Raw genomic sequence first — 6,905 nt, forward strand, 5'->3', positions numbered from 1 at the left:
TAAAGCCAAAAAGGTTTCTTGGACTCCATGGGGCAAAGCGGACCCATGTATGAACTCCCACATACCTTAATAGATGATTTCTTAAAGATTTCTTGAGGGTTTCTGGAACTTTAATCTTGAATACCTTGATTCATTATGAAATGGTTAGAGTTTGTTCTTAAGGAAAGAGAGGGTTTTTTTCTTAAGAAAATTTGTGAGAAAAAGGACCAATAATACTCCTTGGGAGCCCCAATTTGTGTTTATGGATGAAATAGGATGATAGTAAATGACCAACAATCCCCTTGGGCATTTAAATAAAAAGTTTGAATATGTAGGCACCGGGCAATATGGGCTCTAGATCGATGGGGTAAGCCCCGCACCGTGGGCTCTAATTCAGTGAACTAGACCGGGCTCCACATGCTTCATCGCAACTGACTGGATCAGGCGTCGTGAGCCTATCTTATTGGTACTACTATTTTTATTTTCCAAACATACCCCTACGTCGGTCCAAAAGTTTCGAAACTCACCCGAGACATACATTCAACACTCCTGAACATAAATAAACTCAAAAATAGACGTCCCAAGGTTGGGAAGGTCAAAAATAAAGTTAGCTAAGTTTAGGTGTCTTGGAAAATGACTAAGTCCCCAACACTTGGCAAAAATTCCAAGCTTAGGACCCCTTAAACAGGAAACTGAGAGTTGAATTAAGCTAAGACTTTTATGAGGTATTAAAATATCTCTCCCTTGGGAACACTTGTCCTCTAATGAAAGTGGTTAGCTAGGAACACTAGGGAAACTGAGATCATACTGAACATGCATGATTGAAAACATAATTATATAACTGAGTCTGAAATATTGTACATGAACTAAATCATTTTTGTGAATACATGCAATGTCATGAGAATAGTTATACGGCTGAGATATAAAAGAAAGAGTCAAATTATGAGTAACCATTACTTTGAGATGGATCTTGTTTCATGAAGAAAAGTTGAGAGGTTTAGGACATAGAATCTAGAGGTATTTCAATATCTCCCCCTTGGGATATTTCATTCCCCCTGAATCATACTAACTTGGCTGAAATACTAAGGAAAGACTGAGATGATGGATGGGACACTTACAAACTGAATTATGACTAAATATCTCACATCTGATACTGATGCATGAATTGAGATGAATTTGCATGTTAAATGAATGGGAACAATTTACCTCTGAGAATAACCATATTCATGAGACTTCAAATAGTATGACTAGATGGAAAGATGGAAAACCATAGGAACTTGTGTGTCTGAATACTAAACTCAATTGCTGGCTATACAGACTAACTCATACGGAAAGTTTATACTCGAATAAATTATTTCCTCAACACTCTTGTGTCTGACTGCTAAACTGAATTGCTGGTTATACAAACTAACTCATACTGAAAGCTTATACTCAACTGAAGTATTTCTTTAATGCTCTTTCTAAATAGTTCTCATAACATTAGGGAGAAAAGAATATTGGGCATAATCTGAATTAGATATCTATATAATGAATCACAACATGGCTATAATTCTGTAACATGGAACACAAGCCTATTAAACATATGCTAGTATTGAATTTCTATGCCTTAGACCATGCAATTTCTACTTTCAAGTTGATACATACTTCTCAAATAACCCTCAATTATACATTCCACTTTAATATGACAACTCTCTTAAGTCTACTTAAAATCTTCACATGGGCACAATGACTCTATTTACTGAAGTTTGACCACAACTAAATTCTCTTACTATGTACAAGCCTACTCGAATCTACAAAGTGCAAACATAAAACTATAATACAAGTCTGAATCATGAATTCATTACTCGTTGTATGTTCACAACTTCCATCAAGAATAATTCCTCTTACTACTACAATAAGAAAATTCAATCTCTTACTAGGAATTCAATATCGCCCAATGCATTTATCTAAATATATACAAACATGACATTCAAGACTATATTCATAACTAAATATGAACTTCTGAACAAACACCCATAAAAGCATCTTTCTCATATTCTCTAAGGCTCCTATCAATAACAACTCCCACGACTATCCCCCAAAAAAATAAACATAAAATTCTCATTTATCCATGACATATATTTTAAACATTGCCTTGAACTTACTTCACACTTATAGACTTAGCTAAAACAAGCAAAAAAACAATTTTTGTAAATAAGGAAAATTTTATCCCTCTTATTAACAAATTGTTCATTACCACTATCTTTACATTAAGGAGAGGTCATTGAAAGGTTACAACATAAGGACTTGAAACATAAAAAAATACTATACAGAACTTTGACACTTAACTAAGGTCTGAGGAATAGAGTATTAAGGTCATGAATTCATCAAAGAGATCTAAACTGACATAAATGACATAATCTAAATTTCAATGATCATTAGGAGTGTAGAATGAGTACTTAGAATTGAAAATACTATAAAGCATTAGTACAGGAGTCATGAGTTGCATGACCTAAGTTTAGAGTTCATAAATTCATGGAATATAATTCGTACTACTGAGTAAACTGGAACTCCTTATACTAAGAACTGGAAGCACACATGATTCTATGGAAAGTGCATGAATATGAGCTATGTGTATAGATATGGCGTGTATGGAATGACTAGACATCATAATGACTTAAGTAAAAGTACAGAAATAAGAATGGGTCGAGCATCAACCCTTACTAATGTTCTACAATACACTGATATCACTACTAGTATATGAGAGCCTAACTTTGTTACTTGTTCTATCATTTCCCCCTTTTTCTTTAAGATGTCTTTCTATGTCTGTATACCCCTTTAATAAATTCTAAGCTGAACTACAACCACTTTACTCTAGAGTTTAAGACATAACAATAAACGTAAATAATAAAATCACCCTAAAAGACTACATATGAAAGTGTAAAATCCACTCCTAATACTTTCATCTAAGATACAACTCTTAACTTTCTATATCTCATAACTTAGCTGGTAAGAACATCATATACCACATGACTAGCCTCATTCACACTTATCAACTCAAGGGTACTATCAAACCACACCCACATTAAGACTTAGAGATACTTTAATCCCATATCACATTGGGAAAACCTCTAAATCACACCCACACTACCATACATAATTTCAAATCAACAAACTTAAATTATTGCATGCACTATTTCAAGTCAACTGATTCACCTTTCATACAACTACCCCCATGGGTACATAATCTACTAAATTCGTATAACACTATCCCCATTTTACTACTGCTAAACTTCTAGGTTTATTCTTATAATCCTAGATTATATGTTGTCTTAGAAAACTAAGAAGGGATGTAGAAGCACCTATAACTTTGGCTTAGTGCACGATTTTCATGAATATGAATGAAATAATTTGTTCTTTGGAACAAAAAGACACTGATGGGATACTATCGAGCCTACATATAATCTCATAACTGTCTGTAGGGACTATTTAAGAAAACTCTATCTGTAAGAATTTAAACTTAGCTACTTCTGTTGCCTTAAGAATAAGACAAATTTGGAACAGATGGATTCACATAAGAATCTGCATAAGTTCCTTAAAGAACACTTGTAATACCCTATAAAATTCTAAGCTTGATTCTGTCCTGTAAAAGCTAGTAAGGGATCCTAGACTTAGAAAAATTCAGCTAAGTGTTGTTACTTAGAGTTATTTTAGCCTTAGTAAGTTGGTGATCCTTTTTCAAGACCCTCATAACCTTAAAGTAATAATTTTTAGGTTGAATGAAGATCAGGAATATCAGTAGGTGTTCTAAGGAAAGTTTGGGATTTTTTAGACTTTGTTTGAAACACATTTGAAAGATCAAACTAGTGGATCGATGCAATCTCAGCGGATTGCATCTCCCATCGTGTCGATGAGTATTTTTCCCCAGCTCCCAGCATAAATCATAGAGAACCAACGTAGACTCGATGTGGTATGTTGGCTATTAAATCAATGCCAACGATGCGGCGTGTCACTAGTCTAGTTTTTAGTAATTAAAAAGCAATGTCCAAAGGAGTAAATGGGTCTTTTCCTATATTATATTAGCCCCCAAAACATGTAATTAAGTCATCCAAAAGGCAAAATTTACTCATTCTCTCTAGAATTTTTTAAGAACAAACTCTAGTTCATCACATTCAAGAATCCAAGTTGCAAGGAAATCCATCAATCTTTCAGAATTCAAGCTTTAAGGTATGGCAAGTATTAATCCAAGGGTCCCTTCAACCCTTGGAGTTCAAGAAACTACTTTTAATATTTCAAGTGTATTGATTTTATGAATTTTATGTTGGGTTTGATTATATTCATGATTAAAATAATTAATTGGGTTTCTAATCCATGTTTGTTACAAGTTTCATATGGAGTTATTTGATATATGTATAGAATCATGTTAATCCATGCTAAATCCTTGAAATAGTAAATAGGGATTTGAATTATGATGCCTATGTGTTGTTCAGTGTCATGTGCATTGATTATGTTCTCCAAGTATTTGATAAATTGCTCATAAGAATAAAGAAAAGGGGAAAACAATCATGTTATTTTAGCTTATGTACAAGTTATTGCATGCAAGTATTTGATGGAATATCTCTATGAATGAGTTATAATCAGGTGCATATAGTTATCCCTTTTAAGTTTATGCTATGATTTATTTTTCATGCTATCGAGTCCTGGGGTATTTAATCTCAGTTATAGAATAATCTCAGTCCTATCATGATCAGTAGTACTCTCCATCAGTTATAGAACTCAGGAAAAACATAGTAGACTCAGTATCAGTCCAATCTAGTTCAAACCTTAGTAAATTCAGTCAATTAATAGAATTCAGTAGTATTCTGTCAGTCAATAAAACTTAGTTCAGTTTAGTTATATAGTATAATCAGTAAAAATTCTGTCAAGCCTAGTATGAACTAGGAATCTGTTCAGTGTCTATTCAATTAGGAGTAGGATTCAGCACCGAGTGAAACCAGGGATAAGATATTCCTGCCAGGATAGGGTTTGACCCTTAGTAGCAATCCCTATATTATAGAACTATGTAGCCAGTGTAGGTTAAGATATCTTCCTGCCAGACTAGGGTTGATACATCTAATATAAGTTTTCCTACCAGTGAGAGTTGATGAAAGAGCTTTATATCAAAGAAGGTAAACTTACAGTTATCTTAACTAATGCCACGGTACTGACACCTTTATAACTAGGGTAATAGGTTAGACCCCAATCTATTCATAAAAGGGCATGTCGGTTAGTTGATTAGCTCCCATGGTTTCAGTTTCAGTCTTAAGAATAGAACTCAGTTTAGTTTTAAAAAAATTAGGACTGTCAAACTCGGTCACTCAATTCAGTATAGAACATAGAATAGTTCAATAGAATTAAGACTGTCAGATACAGTCACCCATTTAACAGTCATACAGTATTAGTAAACCCAGATATCAGTAAATCAAAAATTCAGAACTCAGCATCCAGTGTTACATGACCTTAGTTACAGTTTACGTATTCATATATATACTTTTATTCAGTTATACTCATGTTATTCAGTTAGTATTGTTTATACATATGAACCCATGCATCTCAGCCTACCTCATATAGTATACCAGTAAATTTAAAGTAGTAACACATATCTTTCTTTTATGCTGTGATGTCTTATATCATAGGTCCAGACGCACGGGATCCCAATCATACTTAGCAGCTCGATCCATCAGCAGCAGACTAGTGTTGAGTCCTCATAGTTCAAGGACATAATTATTACTTCAGTATCTCAGTTTATCAGTTTTTAGTAGTCCGGGTTAGTTGGAGGTTTGTCCCATCAATCAATTATTTAGACAGTAAATACTTATCAAACTAGAGTGTTTCAGATAGATGTATCAGTATTCAGTATTTATTAATACTTTAGAACCTTATGGAAAGTTTCTACCTAATATTTATATAATATAGTATTATTATTCAGTTATTACAGTAGGTACCAGTCATGGGTTAGCTTATAGTCCATCAGGATTATGAGCATCGTGTAGCATCCAGGGTATAGACTAAGGGCATTACAAACTTGGTATCAAAGCCTAAGGTTCAACAAAGTCCTAGGATGTTTGAAAACCATATCTAGTAGAGTCTTATGCATGGGTGTGTACCCGCAAGAGTTGAGGGAAGTAAAGTTTTTGGAATTTATAAATTTAAAGCAGGGAAACATGACGGTATAAGAATATTCTCTCAACTTTACTCAATTAGCCAGAGACGCTCGTCCTGTGGTAGAGTATAGTAGATCTAAGATGAGTATGTTTATGTCTCGAGTGTCTAATATTGTGGTCAAGGAGTGTAGGACCACTTATACAAGTATAAAGAGTACAAGGTCTTTTAGAAGGTTCAAGCATAGGCTTGTCAAAGGATCAAGTCTTTGATTTACATGTGCTTGAAGACCTTTTTGAACAGCCTTGTCCAAATTAAAGAGAGAAGGAAGAATTTCTACATCACATATGATCCTCAACTAAGGGCATTGTGGTCTTTTAAGACCTCTCTTTTACACTCCAAAGTAGCACCCTTCATTAAGGAAATTTTACTCATTGTTATGTAATAGTATAAATAGACATATTAGATTCTATTTTCATTAGACTTTGATGAATTAAAATTGAGTATTACTCTTAGTGTAGTTTTTTTTCCTTAGTGTAGGGCTTGAAAAATACATCTTAGTGTAGGTCTTGGAAAAGACATCCAAACATGAGAGATTAATACATTTGATGGATTTCACTTGTGTTGATCAATTGGCAAGAAAGATGTGATTGAGGAGTGTGAATTCATTTGGTCCACCCATGAGTGAGGTTTGAACTATCATTGATGAATTGTATTTGAAGGTTTGATACATTTTCTTGTGCTAATCATTGGTGATAGTAAGGGTCTCATTACCTATCTTTACTTTTATGCATCTCTTCTTTATC

This window comes from Capsicum annuum, chromosome 2 (assembly GCF_002878395.1).
Source record: "Capsicum annuum cultivar UCD-10X-F1 chromosome 2, UCD10Xv1.1, whole genome shotgun sequence".
NCBI classification, from domain to species: Eukaryota; Viridiplantae; Streptophyta; class Magnoliopsida; order Solanales; family Solanaceae; genus Capsicum; species Capsicum annuum.